This window comes from Haematobia irritans, chromosome 4 (genome assembly GCF_050003625.1).
Source record: "Haematobia irritans isolate KBUSLIRL chromosome 4, ASM5000362v1, whole genome shotgun sequence".
Lineage (NCBI taxonomy): Eukaryota > Metazoa > Arthropoda > Insecta > Diptera > Muscidae > Haematobia > Haematobia irritans.
Window position 1 is genome coordinate 4,858,437 of NC_134400.1, and position 9,242 is coordinate 4,867,678.

Genomic DNA, 9,242 nt, shown 5'->3' on the forward strand with positions numbered 1-9,242 from the left:
AAGAAATTGACTATCTAGTTTAGAAACAAACTAGAAATTAATGTCCATATTCAAAACAATTTATTGACAAAATTCAGATGATAGAATTTTTTCACCGCCACGAATATCTTGTAATTGCAATTTGAGAAGCATAAAGTGTGAACACCTAAAAAATTTAATGTTTAAGGAATTTTATTAAGGAAATACCTGTGGGCGATCTCTCTGGAATCAATTAATTATGTGATATTGAAAAAATCGTTGTTTTCCAATTAAAACAAATAAGCAATTAAATCAAAAATGTCATGGTCACGCTTGCCATTCGAGCCAAGAATAATCTATCAAAATTTGGAGAAAATTTTACCAAAAAACTACCAAACAAAAAATATTATTTTGCAAAATTTTATTTCAATAGAAAATTTTGTGAAAATTTTATTTCTGTAGAAAAATTTGTCAAAATTTTTTTTCTATAGATAATCTTGTCAAAATTTTAGTTTTGTTTAAAAATTTTGTCAAAATTCTATTTCGATAGTAAATTTTGCAAAATCTATGTTACCAAAACATCAAATGTTCTACCAATCTACCAAACCATAAAAATTCCACCATTTTGGTAGACCAACTGTGGCAACCGTAGTTAAATATCAATTGCCTTGTAATTTTGATATTGTCATTGTGTGTCTAGAGGCATAAATTCATTTATTAACTACCCAGCAAAAACTAGGTAACCACATCTCATTACAATTGACATTGCCAGGAGTAAAGCTGTCATTACACGTTGCATTACATTGCGGCGAGTTATTATGACTAACTTGTAATGACAAAAATAAATACTTCTCGGTAATTTTCGAATTGTTATTCTCAAATTTTATGCAGTTGTGTTTAACGAATTAATAAAATAGAATAAATGATAGTACCAATAGGTATAATTATTCACATAATCGAGCGCTTACATAAAAAATCAAAAAGAATATGTAATATAACGGTAATTCTGAAAATTTTTCCGTTAAGAAATTTTTATCACAAATATTTCATAATAATTGTGTTTAATGACATTGTCATATTATGTTATAAAATAAATGCTTTCTTATACCTCATTCGCATTACACTTCCAAAATGCGCTTAAACTAAATTTCGAATGCCATTTGCCTTATAAAAAAGAGACTTAAAATCCACTTTTAGTAGATTTTGAACCTTATGTGAATTGGCTATTGGATATATTATAACGTAATTCACGAATCCAACTCCCTTAAACAACCTACATTTGTTTCTATTTTAAGTGTGAAATTAATTTGCATTTTATTTAGATTATTTATTAGATTTTTTTTATTTATACAATATTCGTTTCTATTCAAGTAGTTCTTCTATTACAGCATCACTCGCCATATTTTGATCCAGAAATCAATATTTTCGAGATTTGGTTACCTGAGACAATAAGTGGTTATTTTGCAAGCTTTGGTGTATCTACGAATAAGTCATTACATATTAGGTGATTATATGCTTTAAATGCACTACTTATTTTATGGCCGAAAGTATGCCTGGGGAGAAGTACTTTCCTTCTAGGACATGCGTATGTAAATGTAATCCGAAGCGATGCCAATTAATAAGTGGTTATTAATTTTTAAATAGGCTTACCTACAAGATTACCGGGTACTGAGAGTTTTTGCTGGGTAATTATTTTTTTCCATTTGTACAAGTGCATTACTCTTTGATTCCATTTACTCTCTATCCGTCTGTCTGTTTGACATTTTAATAAAATTTAAAACATGTATATATCGAAGTGGTTATTCAATCAACTTCAAAGATCGTATTTCCACTGATGTTGATAATATTTAACTTTCGTAACATTTCAATTTCTATTTTGTAGACATTGTAGAACAAAGTGCATTACTCTTTGATATCGTTTACTCTCTATCTATCTATCTGTCTGTCTGACATTTTAATAAAATTTTGGATCCAAGTGTTTATTCCATCAACTTTAAACATCGTTTTTCCTATGCTCTCGATAATAACTTTCGTAAAATATTCACAAATTTCCCTTCCATCATTATACATATTTCATCCAATATGTTGGGAAATATTTGATGGCTTAAAAACTTTTGCTACTAATATTTGCAGATGTTTAAAAGTTTATTATAAAGATAATCGAATAGATATTTAATTGAGAAAAATTTAGTTCGTGCTTTAGAAATATCAAAATGAATTAATATGAACACAGTAAGCGGATAGTCCGATAAATGCTTAACAGAAAATAATACTTTTTTGTAAAATAGAGGTCAGAGGCTAGAAGGACATCCATCTTATTCGACGGACTTGTAATGTCAGCATGTGAATTTTTTAAATTTGAAAACAAACATAATTCGTGCGGGGCTAAATCGGACGAATGGATGGTGATAAAGGGTGTAGCCTGTGGCGAGGAAGAAGGTGTGAAACTGGAAACTTATGTTTTCTAATCTTTGCGGTTTAAACTTCTTCAAACTTAATGCTAATTCATTAGCACAAACACAAAATTCAAGATAATATGCAACAGTGTTAGTAAGTGGAATTGCAAAACAAACAGTAAGTGTTAATAAATTGGGATCCACACACACTAAAATATTTTAAGCTTCATCTTAAAGAATATGGAGTAGGGGTGTGCGAGTGAGTAAAATTTCACTCACACTCACGCACATTCACGAAGCAAAATGTTAATGCACGCACACTCACGCACGATACGTGTGGTAGCCACACTCGCACATTCACGAAATGAAAACCAGTACTCACGCACGAACTACTTTTAATGACTCACGAGAAATTCACGAGACTCACGACATTTTCCAACCGGGAATAAGCAAAGGTAACAAAATTGATTAATAGAATATAGTTCGACAACTAAATTCATTTAATTTAACGGGTAAAAATTAAATCTTGATTTTTTTTCGTGAGCGTGATTTTGCAGAAATTTTATTCACGAACCGATTTTATTTCTCACGCACGACATATTTGTTTCAGTCCCATTCACGCACATTCACGAGAATTGCTTCAGATTTCGTTTACGATTCACGCGTGAATCACACGTGTCACCACAATTCTTGTCACGCGCATAGAATACTGAGTGTGTATGATAGAATGAGAAATGTGAGAGGGAGAGTGGGAAAATGTGAATTCTTTTACACTGATTTTTTATTAGCAAAACCTTTTTTTTTAGTAAAACTGTTTAATTTTTTTTTCTTTTTTGGTATTTTCCACAGGTATAGAAGTCAGCTTGTCTTTGCTTCTCAACAAGCATCCGAAGCCGTCCTGGATATCTGCACCGTGTACAAAGCGTGCCTACTGTACAATGTTTTACAAAGTTAAAAATGGCGACTTTAACCTTGAAGAAATGCCGGCCGCCAAAAGATTCGTAAATTTGTCGAGAAAAATTAACATGTCTGCACGGACAACCTTTCATCACCTTCAGTTAATTGAGCAGGGGTGCCTTACGTACACTGAAAAAAGCATGCACGGTTCCAAAGATTTTGTCTTTACTTTAACAATTTCGGTATTGATTCCGAGCCAAAGAAGCGGAGAATACAAGTAAGGATACTTTTAAGACACAATTCTCTTTTAAATATGGGTTTTGTGTACTTGCTTTTAGGAAGCAAATTTTAATTTTTCGTTTTTTTCAGATTTTTTTCTTCATATACTATCAAAGTCCTTTAAAAACGAGTTAACGACAACTTTATTTTCCAAATTCAGAATCGACTTGCAGTAGAAATTATGATATGTTTCACGTAAAAAACATCTTTAAAATAAAGTGTTGAAAAACATGTCCTATTATTGAACGATTTTTTGCTTTGTAGTCTAGATGCAAAAAGACAAAAAATTTAAAGATAATTTCATGAATTTTAAAGAATTTTACTAAATTATTAAAGTCAAGTTAACCTTACTACAAAAAATTTTTCTGTCATATTATGATACCCATTTTTAAGTAAAATCACTTAATTATAAGGACAATACGACTTCATTGAAAAGTTTATAGACTTATGGACAAGGAAAAAAACTTTATATTAGAGAAATGAGTCTTCTATGGTAAGCAAAATTTGCATTCGTATTTTAAGGACATGTAATCTTTGGCCTCACAACAATATTTTTTTTTCAGTGTACTCAACGAAGAAAACAATGGAAAATGTCTTAAAATTTCTACATCAACATCTTACCCGCCATCGAGTAATTCACATATTACCACCAAAAGCCCTTTTGTATCGAAACATAACGGGAATTGGAAATTGTACGTCTGGTGAAGCAAAGAAAGCAGTGGGTGGCCTTACTAGAGACATCACAGTCGAGATTCAAGCAAGATCTTCACCCAACAATGGTCTGTGTTTGCTAGGACTGTGGAGGTATGGAGCACTGGGATATTCCTGAATGAAACGCTATTGTCAACAAAGAGCTTCAAATTGCCCAGCTAAACCAGCTTGGACTTCTTCCCAAGAACACTTCGTGTGACAACTTAGTAGGACTACCCCATAGACAGGTCCTCATAAATCAGTCCGGGTCAAACTTTTAGGAACCTGTTCCATTTCAAATATTTGGAATATATTGGAATTGAATGGAATATGTTAAACAATAGATTATTCTCATAATTGTATTTCAGTAAATGTGTAGATCCAATATGATTTTAATATGAAGAATGTATAGAAATCAATAAATTATATGAAATTCTAAAAATTGGTACAAACTTGAGTACATGTACCAGACCTGTGATTTCCCGTAGGGGAAAAATAAAATAATGTTTAAAGTAAATTATATCGTCTACAGATACTTTCAGATACTACGTTAAAAATATTTGCAACATATTCACCTTCTAATCTAATGTCGAATTGACGTAAAAATATCAAAATTGATTAGACGAATTCGAAAATGTCTACTTTGACTTTTTTGACAAAAGGACGATTAGTAGAAAAGTCGATCGCTCGAATTGAAGGTTATCCAACATCCACCTTAATCTCCGGATCTTAGGTTAGGTGGCAGCCCGATGTATCAGGCTCACTTAGACTACGAGTATTCAGTCCATTGTGATACCACATTGGTGAACTTCTCTCTTATCACTGAGTGCTGCCCGATTCCTTGTTAAGCTCAATGACAAGGGACCTCCTTTTTGTAGCCGAGTCCGAACGGCGTTCCACATTGCAGTGCACCTACCGAATATAACTTTTCCCGCCCAGACACCTCAAACCAAATGAGGGGACTTAGAATCTAACACAAACACTTCTTCGACACCACAACTACTGACCGTTTTTTGGAATCAATAAATTCCTCGAGAGCTGGGAATACCTAAAGTACGTAAACAGTACCTGAGAATATATCATTGATTAAATTTCTATTATTATTAATTTTTGTTCAAATAAATATTTGTTATAGAAAAGAACTTATGTTACATCCCAATACAATAGTATGGAACCATGGCATAGCTTAGAAAATATTTCGTCCTCATAATAGAGACCTGTATCAAAATATGTTACCAATATAGAGTAGATGACATCTATGTCACACCCATCTTAACATAGCAGACATAGCTCACCCACAATGCTTCTGTCTAATATGCATTCTTTTTTTATTTTTACTTTACTTTCTTTCTTTAGCTTTGCAAAAATCTCTAAGTAGCTGGCAGAATATTTACAATAATATTTTACTAAAAATAAAAACATGAAATTATATGAAACTTTTTTGCTATATCCGTACGAAGCATCCAAGTTGTGTGGGATTGCAGTGCATAACGACAAAACGAACAGGAATAACGCACCAAATCATGTGTACGCAGTTGCTAGTATCAATCATCCGTTGACAAATGATTGACAGATAAACTATGCACTGCTGTGATATCTTTATTTCTTTTGCAGTCGAACATCCGAATGCTCAAAGGGGCGTCTAGTAGTTGTCATAGGAAAAAATCCACATGTTTGCTTTGAATAGATTTGTCGGAATCTCTAGTATGTGATGAGAGTATAGCCGGCAATAAATTTCTTAACGACAATGGCTGAAAGGGGGATTGCAGTAAAATGGTATAATTCGATTATTATCTTTAAATTACAACATAGACTAGGGGATTCATAAAAATTTCGTCTAATACGAGAAAATGGTTGACATTTCCTAATTTTCAAAACCTATTAAGGGACTTTATGACACGTAAAGACTTTACTCGAAAGTAACATTTTCCGAGTAAAAATTGGGAGATCTAATTAGATCTGAGCAGATCCGAAAATTGGTAAGATGTGATAATTACTATAGAATTAGATCTGATCAGATCTCCAAATTGGCCTAGATCGAATGCCTTAGATATAATTATATATAGCCCTATATGCAAATAGATCTGATGTTAGATCTTGTCATATATGGGATTATATCTACACGGATGAAAAAGACTGTTTTTCATATGTTTGGCTATAAACATTATATGTTTGGAACACAAATTTTTAAACACAATATTTTGGAGTGCAAGCATATAATGTTCATAAACTAGCATAACATGTTTGGGACATATATGTTAATATGTTAGAACATATTATGTTTGGGACATAAAATGTTTGTAAATATAATATGCTTGGATGCAAACATATATTAATTTAGAAATAGCCTATAAACATATATGTGTTTAGTAGCTTGGAGCGCTATTTAACAGGGAACGATATTGAATTAAGTTGGTGGTTGTTGCTTGTTATTACAAAATTAACATTTTATTTTTCCCTTGGGCAATTGATCAGCTACTTCTTTGATCCTTACAAACTGTGTGGTCCGCTGTTCGAATCCCCGTCCGGCAAAAGGTAAAATTAAAATAAAAAAAATCATACAATTGAATAATTTCTTCTACAATGTTTGTATTACAGAAAAAGGTGCTAAGAACTAAAAAATCTCGTGGAAGTGAGAAAGATGTGGGGAAATATACAATTAGGCAGAAACAAAATTTTGAGCATTCAGGTCGAAAATCTATGTTGTTAGCACCTATATTACCTGTTTATTTTCATAATTCGTTATGATTGTAAATATATAAATAAATAAAATTTTGAGCCCAATATTGTTTGGGGGAATTTTTTTAAGCATATAATATTTTTGGGTGCAAAATGCTTCCAAACATATTATATGTTCACATAATAACATATTGTTTTTTGGAAGACAACATTATTGAATTTGGATGCAAAAATACAAAATGTTTGGAACTTAGACAACCCAAACATATATTGTTTAGACTAATATGCTTTCCAACATATTATATATTGGAAGAGATCAAACATATAAATGTTTGGGCAATACCCAAAAATGTATATGCTTGAAGCAAAATATGTTTTGGAGTATATGTTACAGAAGCGATTTTTTGTGAGCGTGTAGTTACATCTAATTATATCTCATCATATCTGGTTAGTCCAAAGTGGCCAATTTTGAGATCTGATCATACGAAAATTTTACACGGGTTCATAGAAAATATATTTTATAAAATAAATATATGACATATGTATAGAGGATTGATTCTTTTTGGAAATATATCATTCCAATTGTTATTACCCTTTTCTGTATTCTAACAAAGTACCATGTCAAAGCGGAAACGATTTTAATCCCATACAAAAGAACGACAATCAAGCAAACGCCAACTCGATGAATTTAAAAGTACTACCACAATCCAATAAAATAGCTGTCCTTTATTGCCAAGGATCAAATTTCATAAAATTGGAAAATCTAAAAATACCAACAAAGCTGTTGACAGTGTCATAAGGTCACTTTGTTCAAAATCCATCTATCACAAGAGCAAATAAAAAACGACATCAACGCCCCAGTTTAACCAAATAACCAAACCAATTTGAAAAACTTTTCCCATTATAATTATTATCACAGTAATTTCATCACAGCCACAAAATACAATGCTGGTGCTGTGATAAGAGATATTAACAGCAAGAGAAAAAGCAACCAAAAATCCAGCAAAAACCACATTTATTACGTTTTCCTATTTCTGAAAAAAAGAACCAAAAACTACAGAACTTCATGTATTCGAAATGGCTGAAAATGACGGTAAAATTTGAATGAACAAAAAGGCAAGGAAAGAAAGATGGTGGTTGGTTGTGGTTGTACGAAGGTGGTTCGATAAAAGATTAGACCAAAACCAAAGCCTGGAGGAGATTGTTCAAGCGATGCCCCAATGTTTTAGTTGAAACGTGACGACGCCAACCCCCAACCTACAATGTTCCAACTTTTTAATATGTCCATGGTGATGATGACCTCCGTATTGGACTGATATTTGTGCCCAGGAAGGGACCTTTTTAAGTTTAGAAAAAATTCAAAAGTGAACCAACTGCTGTCCCATCCACCGTGATGGGGCAGCAGTTCGTAGCTGAAATTCGATGAGTTGGGGTGAAAGAGTATTTTTCTCATTTTTGTAAGTAACATAATTTCCCTTTAATTCAGCATTAAATTGACCAAATAATTCGCCATACTTAGCAACAACTCTAACCTTCTTTCCCTTGTGAATCCCCCGGAAACACTGACCAGACACTGACCTTCTCGGAAGATCACACAGACCTTCGACGGGAGCAGTACACTGTTTTTACTATTTCTTGGCTTTCGGTATGCTTCGTTGACTAACACGAAATTTCGGAGAAATTATCTTACGGTTGCTGTTGTAGTTCAAGGTAAGCAAATGCCGAATCCATCGTGCAGACAGCCATTACAACATGTATACGTTTCGACAGCAACTGTTTACAAGAATGAACTACACGATCGCCCTTTGCAACATGTTTCAAGTACTTATTACACCACCCTAGTAGAATAATGTGCTAGAACGTTTTTTGACTATTATAAAAATAAATCCTACAACAATGGAAGGACAGTCAGAGCTAGATGGACACAAGAGGTGACTCTTAGTCGATTAGCATAAAAGTGGGGTATTTTTTTCTGTGAGCAACATTTTCAGGAAGTTTTTATGTAGCACCGCATACTTAGTAGCTTAGATTACACAAAGAAATGGATAAATCGATTTCCAACAGAGGACATCTCCAATAATAATTAAAAGCAAATATCCACCTTTTTCCATTGGAAATGCAAGATCCCACAGCTCTGGGAAATATGGCAATTATGAATTTTTTTAAAAGTTTCCGCACTTATTACAGCATTGTATTCCATTATCCTTCTATTCGTTATTTCCAACATACTTTTAGTAACCTCAGAATGTCACACATCCTTATTGCAAATAACTGCAATGAAACAAATATCCTGTGAGACCCTCAATTACTTTCTCCCAACTCAAAAATTTAACAAAAGTCCCC

General features: G+C 32.7%; 1 long non-coding RNA gene across 2 annotated transcripts in view; it reads left to right on the plus strand.

The window, feature by feature from the left end:
- Positions 1-4,737, plus strand: part of LOC142233204 (uncharacterized) — a 94,437-nt gene extending 89,700 nt beyond the window's left edge. For both annotated transcript variants that reach the window (XR_012721353.1, XR_012721352.1), the window contains 3 exons: positions 3,204-3,528; positions 3,621-4,023; positions 4,094-4,737. This is a non-coding gene — a long non-coding RNA (uncharacterized LOC142233204). The remainder of the gene's footprint in view (positions 1-3,203; positions 3,529-3,620; positions 4,024-4,093) is intronic.
- Positions 4,738-9,242: the final 4,505 nt, after the last annotated feature.